General features: G+C 37.6%; 1 long non-coding RNA gene across 1 annotated transcript in view; it reads left to right on the forward strand.

Annotated features, from left to right (window-relative positions):
* The first annotated feature begins 3,037 nt into the window (after nt 1-3,037).
* LOC138109911 (uncharacterized) overlaps nt 3,038-17,346 on the forward strand; it is a 39,527-nt gene continuing 25,218 nt past the window's right edge. The window contains exon 1 of the long non-coding RNA XR_011150738.1: nt 3,038-3,137. This is a non-coding gene — a long non-coding RNA (uncharacterized lncRNA). The remainder of the gene's footprint in view (nt 3,138-17,346) is intronic.

The raw sequence follows: 17,346 nt of genomic DNA on the forward strand, positions 1-17,346 counted from the left end.
TGATGGGTTAGAGTGTACCCTCCACAAGTTTGGAAGTGATACAAAACTGGGAGGGGTGGTTGACAGACCAGATGGATGTGCAGTCATTCGGATAGATTGCAGTAGGTTGCAACAGGTTGGAAAAATGGGCCAATAGGAATGTCCTGATTTTCAACTGTCTTGGGGTGACTTTATGATGTGTATCCCATATTGCTGCCTATGCCCAGAAATTAATTTTTGTGCCTTTCTATGCCTCTAAACTGAGCCTGAGAGGGGGAGGGAAAAAAATGAGCAAAACTTTTTCAAAGCAGTTTGCAGCTTGTTCAAGGTCACACACAGATAGCAATTTGTTTCCCAGCTGCGGCAGGGGAGGGAGGAAGCACCCGGCTTGCTGCTCCCAGGACAGGTTTTTTTGGCCAGTGGTTTGGCTGCTTTTTCTCCGGAGAGAGACTAAGAGTTGAATTTCTCCTTCCCTGGAATTTCAGATTTTCTCCCTTTTCTACTGGACTCCTTGATTGCTCTAACATCAGAGCACATCGGGAGGACTTTCCACCGGGCACAGAGGGCCTGGCCCTGGGCCAAGCCCCAGCTCCAAGGAGACCAAAGGGAGGACTCGAACTTTTTCCCAGGTTTTTTCTCCACAGTGAGAAATTTTATTATTTAGCATTATTATCCTTTTCCCGTGTGTTTGTTAAATAAATAGCTTTTATCTCTTCACTTTCCTTTGAGGAAAATTTATTTTCCCCGAACCTGGTGGGGGACGGGTGGTGACCTGCCTTCTCTCAGAGGATATATTTCTAAATTTGGCCAAACCGGAACATCAACAAAAGGAGATGCCAAGTCCTGCACCAGGGGAGGAATAACCCCAGGCAGCAATGTTGGGGACCAATTGGATGGAAAGCACCTTTGCAGAAAAGGACCTGGGAATCCTGGTCAATAAACAACGTGAATTAGCGAGTTGTTCCAGCGGTAAAATGGCCTCCTGGATTGTAATAGGAAGAGCATTGCCAGCAGGTTGAGGGAGATTGTCCTTCCTTTCTGTAGTAATGACCAAAGAGAAGAAAAGAATGCCATGAAAAATGAATATTACCTAAAGGCCTGGTTGCACGCTTAAGAGGCAACTTTTACAGTGCAGACTTTTATAGATTTTACACGAAATGCTAATAGTAGACCTTGTTTTGTTTCAGGAGGATCTGGGTTTAGGTAATTTAGAGATTTTAGTCCTCTAGCTACTTAAGTCCAGACCCTGGAGTGAAGGTGCTGTGCTCAGACTCCTAAGATAATGCCTTAGGTTGTACAGTAAAGTGATCCTAAAAGTCAGCACTCTGAGAGGCCCACTCGATTTGGATAAAGGGGAAATACAGAAGAACAGGATGTCACTGACATTTCATCACTTTACCTTAGGTCCCTTCTTGCAGCCCTGAATCAAGTCCATGGAAAAACTGCAGTATGGCACCCATTGAATTCAGCTTTCAGGAGTTAATTAGAAGCTCCTGCTGTCTGGAAATGCTCACAGTACTTGCTTTTTATACAATAGCCCTAAGGCTAGAGCACCTTCCTCAGATTTGAGAAATTTTGTTTTAGCCAGCTCAGCTTATCTTATGTCATAAAAGTACTGGATAAACTGAAATACAAATATGAACAAGTTTTAAAGGCAAATTAAAAAAATAATCAGATTCTGTAAATTTTTGTCCTTGTTTTTATCATTCTTGAAGTGATTTGGAGGTCTCCTATGAAATGAACAATGTCATACATTACTCATCATTTTTGTTCTTATCTTAAATGTGACTCACCTTTCAAAAAAAGTCTCATTTTATGATGGACTGGCAACTATTATGTCTCTAATTATTATACCTATTAATATGGGACAATTCAGTTGACACTGTATATATGCTCATGTATCCTTACAGGCCTTAGACATGTTGTTACACATACGAAATACATGATTAAACTCTGCTCTTTTAGTTATAACTTAGCATATACACAACTCTGTTACATGATAATAATAATGATAATAATAATAGTAATAATAATAATGCCCTTATCAAATAAAGGGACTGAACTATCATAGATAAAACACATGGATTACTAATTTTTTCTGCATTTACTTTGACTATAATAAATCTCTTTACAGTCAACAAGTCTAAATTGATTTTTGGCTTTTTTTTTTTTGTGTGTGTTATAAGGGATATGGATAATTATGTATGTGTTTTCTCAGGTCTAAACTGGAATTAAAAGACTGTCCAAAAAGTTAGCTGGAAGTAAGATGACTGTATTTATTCTTGTTTACTATGTGTTCTGTGCTTACTTTAATATTTGATATAAATATTTAGAAAATGCCTCTCCTGTTTATACCTGGTTCTTAAGAATGGCAGAAATAATTCTTAATCAGGTACTTTGGTTGCCATGTGACTCTGTTGATTCTTACCTGATTCTTGTTGCCTATCAGCTTCAGGAATGCTGTAAGTTTCCCCACTGTATTTCAGTCTTCAAGGGAATAACTAAAGCGTAAACATCATGAATCACATATATTTAGCCTGATTTTGTATAAATGTGTTCAGAATATTGTATTTGCACAGAGTATTTACAAGCTTCAGCACAGTTACAGCAAATAGCCCAGTGTGGCAGTGCAAGTGGCTCCAGCCACTCTGTCTCCTGACGAGAACTCAGACAACCAGCTGGGGCGGTCAGCAACCCACACTTAGCACGTAACTTGCACTCATGGTGAGAACCCATGATTCCCTTGTTCTTCCTTTTGCACGTTTTCTCCCCATTGGTTAATGTTTTCCCCTCCCTGTTTCATGTATGACATTATGTATATTCATTTCCCTTCTTTAATATGTATCAGTTCTAGAAAGTTCTTTGTTCCTCGATGCCCCATTGGATCCTTCCCGAAGTCCCTCCTATGTGTTGTTCCCATTGGTTCCCTTCCTGTCAACCCCGCCTGCTTGCCCCTATCCCATTGGCTGTCATTCCTCTCCCGCCTATTCCATACCCAGGATAAGAGCCCTGGACCCTCCCACCAATTGGTCTCTTCGTCCCTGCTATTTCACGGGGATGAACCTGTGTGGAACACATACGGAGAGCCCCCGCTTTTTCTTCTTTGCCTTCGCCTGTGTGCCTGCTTAACAGTGACAGAAGGATACAGCCCCTTTTGGGTGAGGAGCTCTACCCCTTTTTCATTGTGTGTTGGGCACTGAGTGCCGCCTTCCAGAGGGGTTTCAGTGTTGACCTCCGGGCTTCTTTGTGTTGGCATGTGAGGGGAAAACCCCCCTTCTGCCAGCTCCCAGTGGCTGCAAAACCCCTCCAGCCTAGTGCTTTGGGAATTAGTCAAGTTCAGGAATTTCTTTAGCTGAAGACCACACAATTCACAGTAATGATTTCTTATACAAACTTCTGAAAACTTTTCTTTTGATTCTTCTTTTATCTGTGGATGCTGATACTGGGAATCCCCAGGCGACTTTGCTAGTCTACCAGTATTGGCTACAGTAAGCCGACATGCAGTAACACCTCAGAAGTATGTAAGGAAGTACACCTTAGAGTATGTAATACAACACAGAATTGTCATTCTGCTGCTGAGGTTATTTTTGTATACAGTCTAAAATAACTTAAAGTTCTAGATATCTTTAATAAGCTTTCGGTATATAAAAGTACAAAGAGATAGCTTCTATATCTTTAGTCCATCCATTCAGGTCATTACAGCAGAATAACTCCTAGTAGCTTAAATTGTCTTGCTGTTATCCCAGAATATTATTTATGAGAATGAAGCAAAATGGTGAGATTGCCTAATAAAAGGAAAATAGCCCATGCTATCATGTTCTCAGCTGGAAACTGTTTCAGGAACTGAAAGTTACCTGTGCAAAGTTAGGCACAATATTATTTTGGAATCTAAGATTCAGGTCTTTTTGGGCAGCATCAGTCTAGAAACGGTAAAGTTACAGGAGCATAACTGCACTTCTAGCATTTTTTTCCACTGTATTTGATGTCTCTCTGTCATGAAGATTTTTATTTTAGAAATGTAAATAATGCAAATGGTAACTTCAAAGGTCAGCTTTAATCCATAGTGAGTAGGACTTTCTAGAATGCATTTAAAGATTCCTGATAAAAATATTTGTCTTTTGTGATTTGTGACAATGTGATCCTACTATAAACAAACCATTACATGAAGTGGCTTTCAAAATCTAAAGATAAAGCATTATTTGAAGTGTGACACAATTGCCAAATTGCAGATGGGGCTTTGCCATCGTCATTAGAAAAAAAATGCTATAGGATTCAGAACATGCAATTTAGAGTCAAATATTGTTGTTTGTCGTTATAGAACATGGATATTGAAACAGAGATTACTCAAGAGATTATAGTGATTGAAGTGTATGCCTTTTCGTACCCTGCAAGTGCTGGAACAATCTATTGAATATGACACCAGTTTATGTCCAATGCAAAGTTGGTCTCACGTATTTAAATTTTTTAGTGGTCATGTAAATGCATGGTGATTTTGAATCCTCACCATTGTGGATTTTTTTGGGTCTTAGCTAAAACAATGAGATCTTCCAACTGAACTAATCCAGTCAGTTACATTTGTTACAAATAGTAAAAACGTGGGAGAGAAAAAAACCCCCACCAATATGCAAAATTCCTCAGACTGTGTGCATTAACCACAATTTAGTATTTAGGGACACACCAGAATAATTTTTTTTTTTTCAACCATTGTGTGTCAGTGAAGTCTTCTGCAGCAGGAAGAACTGCTGCATGCACTTCCTGAGCCATTAAAGCCCTGTTGTGACGACATCAAATATAGCAGAACAGAGCACAGCCAATGTACCAGGCCAAGGAGATGTCTGTGCTCCAGGCTGGTGCAGAAGATGAAGATTTTGTCTTTACCAAAAAGCTCAGGGTAGTTAGGGTGCTAGTCTGAAGGGCTGGAAGAGAGGCTTTGGATATTTAAAACCTGAGCTTGAATTTTTGTGATAATCAGGGTAAACTGCTGTGTTTTGTGCTGAACACACTCTGCCCAGCATGACTAAATACTCTCCTTGTCCAGCTGAACCTCTCAAAAGATGCGGGCTGGGCAGCTGCTGACTATGAATGGTATCTTTTAGTCCTCAGTCTGAGGTGGAAACTGCATTATCAGCTTTCCTGTGTGACAGCAGTTGTGCTCTTGCTCTGGAGTATCATTCAGCCGCCAAAAGTCATGTGGTAACAAGCTTGGCAGCAGTTTGAGGACTTGCTTTTTGGTTTAAGGTCAGGAATCTTTTCTAGGCCTTGGTGTAGGTGTCATCTTACTTGTGTGCTTCCAATACTGCAGTCAAGGACAGTTAGAATAACTGTGATGTGAGGCAATTCAAAACTACAGTGTTGGTGAAATTATTTTTTTTTTTAAATACCACTCTGCTGTAGTTATTGCACTGGGGGAAGCACTGAAGAAGTTTACTCTGTTACCTACCAAGCAGAAGTTCTGAAGTCAGAATAAAGTCCTCTGTCTTTGTTTTCTAGACTTCAGAATTGTAATATTACACCTTGGAAAGTTAAATATTTCCTGCTCTGGTGGGTTGAACACAGCCAGCACCTAAGTTCCCACCAAGTCACCTGCTTTCTGTTGCCTCTCTACACCGCCCTCCCCCTTCCCTTGTGGAAGGGCACAAGCAAGAAATACTCATGAATCAAGATGAAGGCAGTTTAATACAAGAAGGAAACAACAACTAACTGATGCAGATATGATCCCTCTCCACCTTCCACCAGCAGACCATCACCAGTTTATCACCAGTTACATGAGGAAATAAAAGCCCTTCAGGCAATACCGTCACCTCGGTCCTGACAGAGTTGAGCACCAAACTGCTTGGTGCTTGCAAGATAGTGGAGATTCTGGACTTTGCCACGAGCAAAACAGTAAGAACTGTCAGGAATTTCATACTGAAACATAAAATGCCTGCGGGGATAGAATATTTCAGGGTTAGAAAGTAACTGAGATAGTGTAGAACTGAGTTCTGGTTTCAAGAGAGAATTTGGCTCTGAAATGTTTCTCCAGATCTGTCCCTGAGTCCCTAACCCCATTATATACTACGTCTATCTATGAAAAATGCAACTATTTAATGAATAGCTGTTGAGAATCCTAAATTATTCACTGAAGAATGTCAGAGCCTTATTAATTCTGGGGTTAAAATCCATTCCTGATCAGTCACGTTATTAACTGTCTATTGTGGAGTACTGATAAGGTGCAAAAGATTACCTTTTAAATTACTGCCTTTTAACCTATGAGTACAGTTAACATCTGAGGAATTCTTCACTTTCTGTGAGAATGACAAAACCTGTCAATGAAATGATTGGTATTTTGAGCTAAACTCTGCAGAATTAATGCTTTCAGTTTAATGAGTGTTTTAGTTATTGTAGTGTGATTCAAGCTGAAACAGCATGCTATTTTTCTACTGGAACCTTTTCTCTTTCCCCTTTTCCTATGAAAATGCTGATGACCAGAGCTTGCATTTTTGGCCATTTCCCACCCAAGCTCTGATATTGCAGCAAAATGTTCCCTGTTTCTAATGAAGTCAGCAGAGTAGCAGTTAGACTCCTCTGAACTACAAAAAAAAGTTTTAAGGCTATGTAAGTAGTCATCTGCTTCTTAATGACACTCAGCTCTCTTCAAGCGCAAATCCAATATAATATATTTATTTTATCTCAAAAAATAAAAAAGGTATAGAAACTAAAGCTGTTCATTCTTCATAAGGATATTAAGCTTGATTCTTATTTAAGAACGCTGTAAGCATATGTGAGTAAAGGTTGTGCTATATACAAAAGAGTTCTGAATTTTAGATTTTGGCACATTAATAATAAGGATGAGTGAATAAAAGTGTTTTTCTGGTTCGTGGTTTGGTTTTTTTTTTTTAATTGAAATCTTGATTTCAATCTGAGCTTGTCCACAGGTCATTCCTACCTGCCCATTCATGAACTGAAAACTGACAGTCTGACCAGGTGAATGTGAACATTACTGTTTCAAGAATAAACCAGTTCACAATCCTACATCTTCTTAGCTAAATTTTGACATATAAAATAAAAAAAAAATTGAACTTACTAGCTGCCCATGAGTCTCTAGTTTGGAAACTCTGGTGGCTGGTGTGTGATGCAGAATATCAGTGGACCCAGTGGAAAGGACAATCAGAAACCTCTGAGACCTTGCCTTGGAGAATGCAACAGAAAATTGACCCACAATGGCAGAAAAGAAGTATATCTAGTTCAATGAAAACATTTTTTCTGATGAAGCTTTTGTTTAATTTTTTTAAAACTTAAATCTAACACGTGTATATACTTAGTAATGACCTTAGAGAATTGTAGAACAGTTCTTGAAACACAACATCCACCCACCCCATCCCCAAATAAAAGAAGAAAATATAAATAAATGCCAAAAGGTTTTTGGGGTGTTTGTATTTCCTGCATGACTACATAGTAAAAAAATTACTTCAATGAGCTTCACTAAAACATATAGGGAGACAAGGTGTATCTATGCCTATATTGTGTATTGACCCCAGCCAGCAAGTAGGTGCCTAGTACCATTTGCTCCTCCCTACCCTACCTTTCCAAGAAGACATTGGACAGGACAGGAATGGCAAAAGAGAGAAAACCTGTGGGTTGGGATAAAGACAGTTTAAGCAAGTGAAGGTAAGGGTGGAAAAACCTCAAACCTAAAGTAATGCAAAGGCAGCCACTCCCCGCCTCCTGTAAATAGAGCAATGCCCAGCCAGCCTCGGGGCAATGACCAACTTGGAATTGTTCCTTCTTTTTTCCTCTACCCAAATTTTTATTATTGAGCATGATGTTTCATGGTACAGAATATCCCTTTGGTCAAATCAGATTAGCTATCCTGGCTGTGTCCCCTTCCGACTTCTTGCCTATCTCAGCCTACTTGCTTATGAAAATTTTCACATATGTAAACTCTGGAGCTGTTATTACATTTATTTTTCTCTCTTTCTTAAGCTAAATGTACTGGATTTAAAATGTACTGGATTTTTGTCTCTCAAATATGAGAGCAGAGATGTGGTAATATGCTCTGAAAGGGTAGATTGAACTCTGCTTGCACTAGGGTATCTCTGCAATTTAATATTTTATCTTGGTCAGTTGTATCTTTTTTTTCTGCTCCCAGAAAACATGTTTTGACCTTTTATATCTGTCAACAATTTTGTTTATAGCTTTTTGAGTGATGAGTTCTGAATGATTTTTTTTGTTTTGTGTCTCTTTCTTGAAGCCTCAACAAAAATATCCAATCTAAGATTTTTATTCTCCTCTATTTAAAGAAAAATGTTCTTGTTATTTTTTAAAATACATATTGTAAGTCTGTTTATGCACATTGCTACATTATGCATACACAACTTTAATGATAATTCTGTTTTATCAACATTGATATCTAATTTCCATTTACCATATAAATACTCAGGTAGCAAAGCACCATACTAGATCTCAGTACCCTGAGTCCATGGACTGAGCAAACTCAGAGCTGGTCATGGGTGTTCATGGTGCAGATTTCAACAATTCTAAGTCCAGAACGGAAGAGAAATTAATCCAAATACTCAATGTATTATATCCATTATAAGATAAATTCTGTTGGTTAGGACACTGGAGATATAGTTACTATCCCTAAAATTCCTTACTAGCTCTTACACTGGATTTTTAAACAGTGGATGCTGCTTATCTGTGTGTGTTTTGATGGCTAGTAGAAGATGACCTGGTTTCTTGGGATGATCTGGCTGTACTCCGGTAGTGACTCCAGTTGTGTGCAGTGTATGTTGAGAAGGGCACTGGGAGGTGAATTCTCTTCAGTAGTGTGATGTTTTGTGGACTATTCCCAGCATATTATGCTGGCCTGGTTTAGTTTTTAGGGTACAGTGCTTCATATGCTGTGTTGTTATAAACAAGACACTGGCCTTTATTAGGGAACTACAGAATAAAAATCTTAATCTGCATTAGCTATTCTATTTATGGGCTGAAAATAAGAAGCATTTTGATTGTTTTGACGTATGATGGAGACCTGTGAGTATGCAAAGGGCACAGATAAATTCATTTTATATAGAAGACAAAGCTATCAACTGGATGCTGCTCTGTTACTTTGCTATGGAGCAGCATCAGGTCTGAGCTGCCTCTCCGTCTGCTCTGGAGTAGTATTAATAGCCAGGGCACTCTGCAGTAGATGATGAAATTTCTTTCCTTTTTCTTGGGGAAAGAACTCTGAACACACTAACAGAAAGAACCAAACAGCTGAAATAACAATCACCAAATGCTGATCCTAATGAAAGATGAAGTTGCAGTTTAAGCCCTCTCACTGCTTGCGTATTGGACTTTCTGCAGGGTACAAAATACCATTGACTGCTGAATTCACAACACTTTGCAGAGGAGTTAGTCTCTTAAATGGTTTGATTGCTTGCTGAAGGCCTCAGTTGGTGCTGATACGTTGTTGTTGTTTTCTGAAGATGGAACAGTTCTCCTGGCACTATCAGGGCTCTCAGTAATTCTTATACCTGAACCAGCACTGCTGCTGTCTCTCTTCCTCTGAGCCATCATTGTCAGGTTCTGCACTTTTTCCTGGAACTCTGAGGAATTACATGCTTTAGGTAAGAGTTATCCAGGCAGATTTAGTAAACCTTGTTATTAGCAGAAAGCAAAACAGCTTTGTCATCCTGATTTGCTCCTGATTACAGCTACTAACTGGGGCAATCTTCACCTCATGGTACCAGAAAGTGCAGGACCCTGAAGAAAAAATCTGTGCAAGATCCTATAAGGAATTTAAAATTCTCAGTTCAGTTTGAATGTGAATTTTATACACTTGCAAATTTTAGTATGACAATTATTTCATTTTCTGCCATTACATTATTTTTTCTTTTAATTTTGTTTTATTTTGCAGCTTATCCACTAATACTTGAACTGTATTGTCAGTACATCTTAGTCTGTTCTTTATGCCTTTAGCTATTTGACTTTCCACTTTTTATATTAGAGAATATATATAGGACATGCAATTTCAGTGGTTTCTTTCTGGCTAGAAAGAATTGTAGATTGGCATGTTATTACTAGTAATGGAATGTTATTACCATTCAGGCAATTTGGTGACATGAAATTCACAAACAGCTTTGGGAGATGCTCTGTAGGCATGCTGGTAGGCCACTAAATGTACCTTGTTCTGGTAAAATGATTGTTTAAATAATTTTGAAAGAATGTTTTAGCAGTAATGGAACAAAATAAATGATACTGTACAACGAAGCAGCAGAGATCACCAGCCTAAACTGGTACAGAATCAAACCAATGAACTATACCCACTCTGCATGGCATATGAAATTGTCTTGCATAGACAAATCTCTCCTATACTTCTTACTTACCTTTACTGGCTGACTAGATGCTAGGGAGATGGCTATTACATGTGACCAGATTTTTCTGCCTAGAAACTGTAAGATTGTGATTGAGAGATGTCATCCAGTAAAATCCAGACTGGTCTGTCAAGTTCAACTGACCAATCACTGTGGGCTTCTTTCTGATTAGCTTCAGCAATAATTTAGCAATTATCTGTTTCAATCATCCACAGGGATTCTTCCCTACCTTTCATTAATTCGGAGGGCCATCCATGACTTCTGATGATGTGTAATCCCCAGGACACTTCTCTGTGTATTTTATGTATTTTATGATAGAGGGAAAATGCTGAGATCTAAGTATAGATCTGTGGAAGGGAATGGGCATGGTCATTGGCTCCACCCTCCATTCTCTCACTTGGGAAATGTGCAGTTGCATTCCCTATTCTGCAACACACATCTCCCAAGGCTGGGTGTGATCCTGCTGCAGCACACTGGAGTGTGCCTTTCGGTCACCCTGCCACACACTGGCAGTGATAAAGATCACTCTACTTCCTTTCTGCTATCATTTTCCTCGTGAGATTGGTAACCCTGCTTCACTATTCCAGTAATGTGCATTATTATGTAGTTTTTTCATACTTCCTTCTACACCAAATAATTTGTAACTTTTACGGTCTGTTTTGCTAGTGAAGGAAGAAAGGGGGGCCATGAAACAGGGCAGGAGTATTGATCCACTTAGCAGTAAAAATATACAAGATTGAGCATCAAGTACAGCTCTACTCCCTCTATGCCCTCGGACAAAAAAAAAATTAAAAAGCAGCTAACATATTGTCTTTATTGTAATGATCTCTAAGTGCAGTGTAAAAATGAGGTGAGGATTTAATCTGCATTGTGAATGAATCCTTCAAATTTGTATCTTAGCCTGAATATTGTAATGACTCCATTCTGCAGTATTCCACTGCTTCTATGTAACATTTCATTAGGTTTTTTTAAAGAAACAGAGAGACCAAGACCATATTAGATTTCAGAAATTGAATTTGGATGAACCAGATTTTGGAAAGCTGTGTATTTAATACAATTTTCAGACTGCCTGTTTGACTGTGAGCCAATGACATTGTGCTCTGTGGACAGTAAACAGAAAGCTGAGCAGGACTCTGTAGCCAAATCATTTGATTCACCTTCATAGTCTAAGAAAAGACATATGCAAATGGTTAAGATCAAGCAACTAAACAGACAAGCTTTTGAAAATAACAGGAGAAAATTTATCAAACTTTTTTTTTTGTTTAATTACAAAGATGAGTCAAGTGAGATTCATTATAATGTCTTTGAAAAAGCTACTAAATCTTAGAATCATGGAATGGTTTGGGTTGGAAGGGACCTTAAAGCTCATCTTGTTTCAACCCCGCTGCCATGGGCAGGGACATCTCCCACTAGACCAGGTTGCCCAGAGCCCCATCCAACCTGGACTGAAACAGTTCCGGGATTCAGGTATCAACAGCTTCTCTGGGCAACCTGTTCCAGTGTAAAATGATGCACTACTTTCCTGCTAGGCCTAAGTTTTAGGATTTCCTCTTTAGTCTGCTTTAAAAATAATGTAAGAGGTCATAGAAAAGAGTATGGAGAGTTAGAAGGAGAAATATTTCTACAGAATTATATGATACATAACACATTCAGATAGCTAGGTCCATGGCACATAGGTGTTACTTCAGTTTAGAGAAGGAAAACCAAAATGGAACAGTTCTTTACTGTCAGTTAATGAATAGACTTTCTTAGGAATTTTGAATGCAAACTCCATGAGTGTGTAGCTAGAGATGGTTTACTGCTGTGCACTCATTTGTCTCATCTTCCTTGCACTCTTTTGTCCTTGCCTAATTTTCTCTTTTTTCCTTTCCGAGTTAACTAGTGCTCTCTCTGTAACCCTTGCTCTTTAATGCCTACAACTCATCATCCTTCTACCATCTCACCCTTTACAGACAGACTCCTCTTGTGTGCAGCGTGAAGGGGGGGGGCTGTGTGTGCATCATGAAAGGAGCTATGGAAGGTCTATCCTTTTTCTGATATCCAGTGGTGGAGTTCAGCACTTGACATCAGTAGTGAGAGACCATTGGCGAGGGCCTCCACCGAGCCAAGGCAGGCTATTGACAAGGGCATCTTAGGTCCCCACAAGCCGGGGCTGGAAAACTCCTAAGATGGAATGGTCACATACTAGCATCTGCAGAGGAGCTCGAACATACACTGCAGGAATAAAACTAGAGGTCTCTTAATTTTAAAAAATGTGTTCTGTGCACATATGAGTGTAAATCTTCTTATAGTTTGCCTGTAAGTTTCTGGTGTCTTAAAAGGAGGGATAAAAGCACAAATATTTCTCCATTCTCTACTTGAAAAATGTCTGACTTTTTTCCCTTTTGGAAGTCTGAAATCTTCATAGTAAAGAAGACAGAAGCTTACTTCATAAGAGCCTAATTTTAACAGTTTCTGAATGTAAGAGGGTTTGTAATATTATGTTGTTTTTCAACTCTTTTTTATGATAGTCAACAGGATGGGAGAAAGAGGTCTAATGAAGCTATGGATACAGACTCAAGAAGAAGAGCTTAAAGTGCAATGTTTCCCTCTGGAAAGAAAAAGTTGCCAGAGGCATAGGAAACTGCAAACCCAATCTTAGAGTAGAAGCAGTCAGGCACTGTGATGCAAGCACTCTACCTGATGGACAACATACAAACTGAGTATTTTTTCTGCTACTCTACACTGTTATTCTGTCTTGCTGTTTCCTTTATCTGGCATGTTATCTGCTGAATATCTCTGAAGATTTTTAATGCTTGCTTTCATTTATCTTTCTTGTTGTTTTTCTCCTCTCTGCACTTCCTGCCCTCCCCCCTTGCCTCTCACCCTCTTCCAGGACGTATCAAATTTGGCACTGTACCAGTTAGTCTGCTCAAAGGAGAACGGCTATTTCTGAAAACTCATTTGCTGCGAGGGGTGGAGTCTGCCAAAGTCCCTATTCAGTTTAAGGGACAAATAGTTGGCTTTCTGCCTGTCCTAAATGCATATTCAAGCAATTGTCCTAAACAAAGCCAGGATAATGAGAAATTTCATAATGAGCTGAAAGCTGCATATTTCCTCTTTTTATTATGCCCTAAATAGTCTAATGATCCCAAGTTATAATTTAGTTAGCAATATGAAGTTTAAGTGAGATGATTATGAGGATAGTGTTTAATGTAAGAGACTTTTTACAACCCTTTAAAAATAAAAGGGGGAAATCATTCTCTTTCTCCTTGAGCATGCTGTTTGCCTCAGTACATGAATGAATTAGTGACAAATAAATAATCATCAAGTTTTCCTTGAATGGAATTCTCTAAATGTCTCCAGGCATCATCATGAATTGCACTATCACAACCCTAAGTTACCCGCTCCGAATAATAGAAGCAGGCAAACAAAATGCTATCACTGCATAGACGACAAAAAAAACCCAAAAAACCCCTACTGATAATGATTACAAGTGACAGTTACTTTAATGCAATCCATAAGCTGGGGTTTGAACATGCAGTAGTGCCATATCTCATTATACAAAGTGATTGTGGCAAGGGAGAGGAAAACAAACAAAAAATAACATTCATATAACATTGAGGAACACTCAGTTAAATAGAAACATTTAACTTCAGGAATCTGTTGTGTCAAAACCCACAATTATTAAGTGTGTGATGTAAATCAGATTGATATGAAAATCTCACTTGAGTTAAAAAATAGCACACACTTTTATCTTCCCTATCTTAAGAACCATCAGAAGGAATATTAGGTTAAGAAAGTCTAAATTATATAGTGCTTCAAATAACCAAAGAGAAGAAATCACTTCCCCAGAAAAATAAATGAATGAAGTCTGTTCTGCAGTCTGAAACCCAGAATCTAACAGGCAAAGTCAAAATCCAAATGTCTTTCAATGAAAATTTTTAGATAATACCTTTTTTGCCTTTTGATAACAGTGAAGTCTCCAGTAAAGATTAAGCATGCTCAAAGCTAGTTCTGAAATCAGTTTTTTTCCTGTGTATTCTAGCCAGTACATGGGTTTGGTTTTGCTTAGTTTCCATTGGACCTCTAAACTCTCTGTCTGGAAGATCTCCAGTCTGATTTCAAGAGAAGCATTCCACCTGTTGGTCTTACCTGATATACTGCATTTGTGAATTCAGTCATTCTTCTGCCAGATTTCAGCCTGGACCTTGTGTTTGTATTATTTAGGAAAAGGTCTTTCATCCTTTAGATGATCAAGCTGAAGATCAATCTTTTTGATGATGTGAAAATATATTATTTGTCTTCTCAAGGAAACAAGAAAATGATGGATAAGTAAATGCTGTTAAAGACCAAAGGGAGGTAGAGACGTATCTCTTGCTTATGTCTCCTTGTGAAAGCTGAGCACTGCTGGTTATAGAGAGAATATGGAAATCCAAGGTTTTGCATAATGCCCTTTGACAGGAGACAAGGATTATTGCTTCTGTGCATTCATACCAAATACATTTTTAGGACAGAAGTAAAAGTACATCTTAGCAGAATGAATCGTGCTATATTAATGTATTTTTTTGTTCCATGCATCAGTTAAAAATACACTTTAATCTGCTATAGACAGCCTAGGGAATTTTGAAATGTACCCATGCAATGACATTTCTCATCATTTTGGGTATTCCAAGACCCAACTTTTATTCAAAGTGTTTACCTGAAGAGGAAGAAGGCAGGCTTTGAGGTCCACCTTATTTCTAAAAATATTTTTGGTATCACCTCAGGCAATCATCAGCAAGAATTTAGCATCTTAGTTTAACATCTTATTAATTTACTTGTCTGGTTAGGCTGTATACAAAAAGTATACATTTGCAAATATTTCAATTACTCATCTCCTAGTGTGTGGCAATATTTGTCTGAGGTTTTCTGTTTATCCTTCAGCACCATAAGGGAGACATGCACTAGAACTTGTCTTATGATTCTTGGAGTTCTTTTGTTTTGTGAGGAAGTGTCTATTTGAAATGAATCTGTGCGAAAGAAAATTACTACTACTTTGAAAAAAATATTCATGATCCACATGCACTTGTCAAATGCCAGAGAATATGTTAAAACCTTGATATTAATAAAAATTTGGTCTACTTCATAACTCTCTATAGTAGATAAAATTGATAATTCTCCATATACAGAAAGTGTTGCAGTTAGGCTTTAGGGTTTCTCTGATTGTTCACCATCCATGGAAAATAAAGTGATAGAAATATTTTTGAATTTATTGCATGGAACTGAATGAATACATATGACACCTTTAACATGTTTAAAAATTCCTCTGCTGACATGGACATGAAACATGCTAAGGCATTTTTTTTCCCCTAATTAAATCTGAATAACTTCAATGCATTTTAAAATGGTGGGGATGAATATTCTACATATCACAAAGAACAGATTTTCATTGAAATGCAATGTATGTTAATACCATCAAATAGTTACAGGAGGTCCTCAATAAAACCGGGCCACATCCACTTCAGAGCTTGAGCTTCATACTGAAGTTCAACAAACAATTATTCTTTCTGGTATTTAATATACTACATGTTTGCATATCAAGTGCATATGTATGTTTTTCCTTGGAAAATATGAGCCAATATGCAATAAGATGGAAAACTATGCAATAACTTTGCATGCATTATGTAGGAAATGCTGAAATTTTGTGGAATCCCACAATAACAGTTGTGTGTTTTTTTCAAAGACAATGTAATTATGCAAAAATGAAAGATAAATTTCATTAAATATGAGTGGAGATACTTCTCTTTATAGTTCCTTGTTAGCTGTGTCACCTCATGTGCATGGTGTGAACAAACGACTGTGACCAAGAACTATCAACATGAGCTCTCACAGTATGATTTGGAATAAATTAAGGACCAATTCTCTTTAAGTTAGAATTTTCTTAATGCTCAAATCAGGATTGCAAGTTGTGTAAAATAATTACATCCAATGTATATCATTCAGAAGTGATACAGTTTTTCCATTGAAACTATTTTTTCCATCTTCAGTGAGATGATAGTGTTTTAAAGATAGATATGTGAAAGAACTTTGTTGTCATTTATTTGTTTCAACAGGTTTTTTGACTCTAAAGTTTGGCTGTAAACCACAAATGTTTTAACTAGAAATGTCAATTTTGTTCCCATATAACCTTTTCACTTTTTTCTTCCATAAGAGGAGATTGCAAAATTTTATTGAGAAAAGTATAGTTCATGGAGTAATTGCAATTTTTGAAACTAGAGTTAGTAAGGCAGTTTTGCATTTTTTGTAATTTTGTATTTTTAATTTGTGAACTTCTGATTTTCAGTGGAAAAGTGTGGGTTCAAGTTTTCAATGCACCTTCAAAATTTAAAATTTTAAGTTTCATTGAAAAATATATTTGACTTGAATGTAACTTTTAAAAACTTTTACCATGTATAGGCTAATGTTTACATGTTCCTGTAGACTATATTCTGTACTGTTATGCAAGGTTTCAAAATATTTTTCCGACCAATTCTTGCATTGAATTCTAGCAGTATATTTTGAAATAATAGATTTTGACAGATGAAGACTATGGTAATTCAAGCCTTTCTCAGTTGATGGCAATGTAATATTTCTATTTAAGCATGTGCTTAATTTCTGTCTGGGAAAATGAATACTTACTTTCAATGTAAAAATAGGATTTATTAACATCAAAATTGAACCAATTAATGGTCTAAGTATACCCTTGAAGGGTCTGAATATAAAATTTGTATTTATTTATAATGTCATTTTATTTTTCTGCAAACAACTGTTTTGTTTTTAAATAGATTAGCTATCCCAAACTGTTTCCTGAATCATCCTGCCAATCATTCCAGGATTCGAATGATATGTAAAAACCTGTCATTTCTATCCAGTACCTGAAAACCTAGCCTGTGGGATGGATTCACCAGTCATTGAATGGGTTTATCTCTTCTTCCCGGGAGAATTCTTTATACCAAAGTTTCTTAACATTCAAAGTCTATTTGTTGAATATTCATGGCAATTGAATGCAAAGTGGATGACAACGTCATTG

Source organism: Aphelocoma coerulescens, chromosome 4 (genome assembly GCF_041296385.1).
Source record: "Aphelocoma coerulescens isolate FSJ_1873_10779 chromosome 4, UR_Acoe_1.0, whole genome shotgun sequence".
In the NCBI taxonomy this organism is placed as follows: Eukaryota; Metazoa; Chordata; class Aves; order Passeriformes; family Corvidae; genus Aphelocoma; species Aphelocoma coerulescens.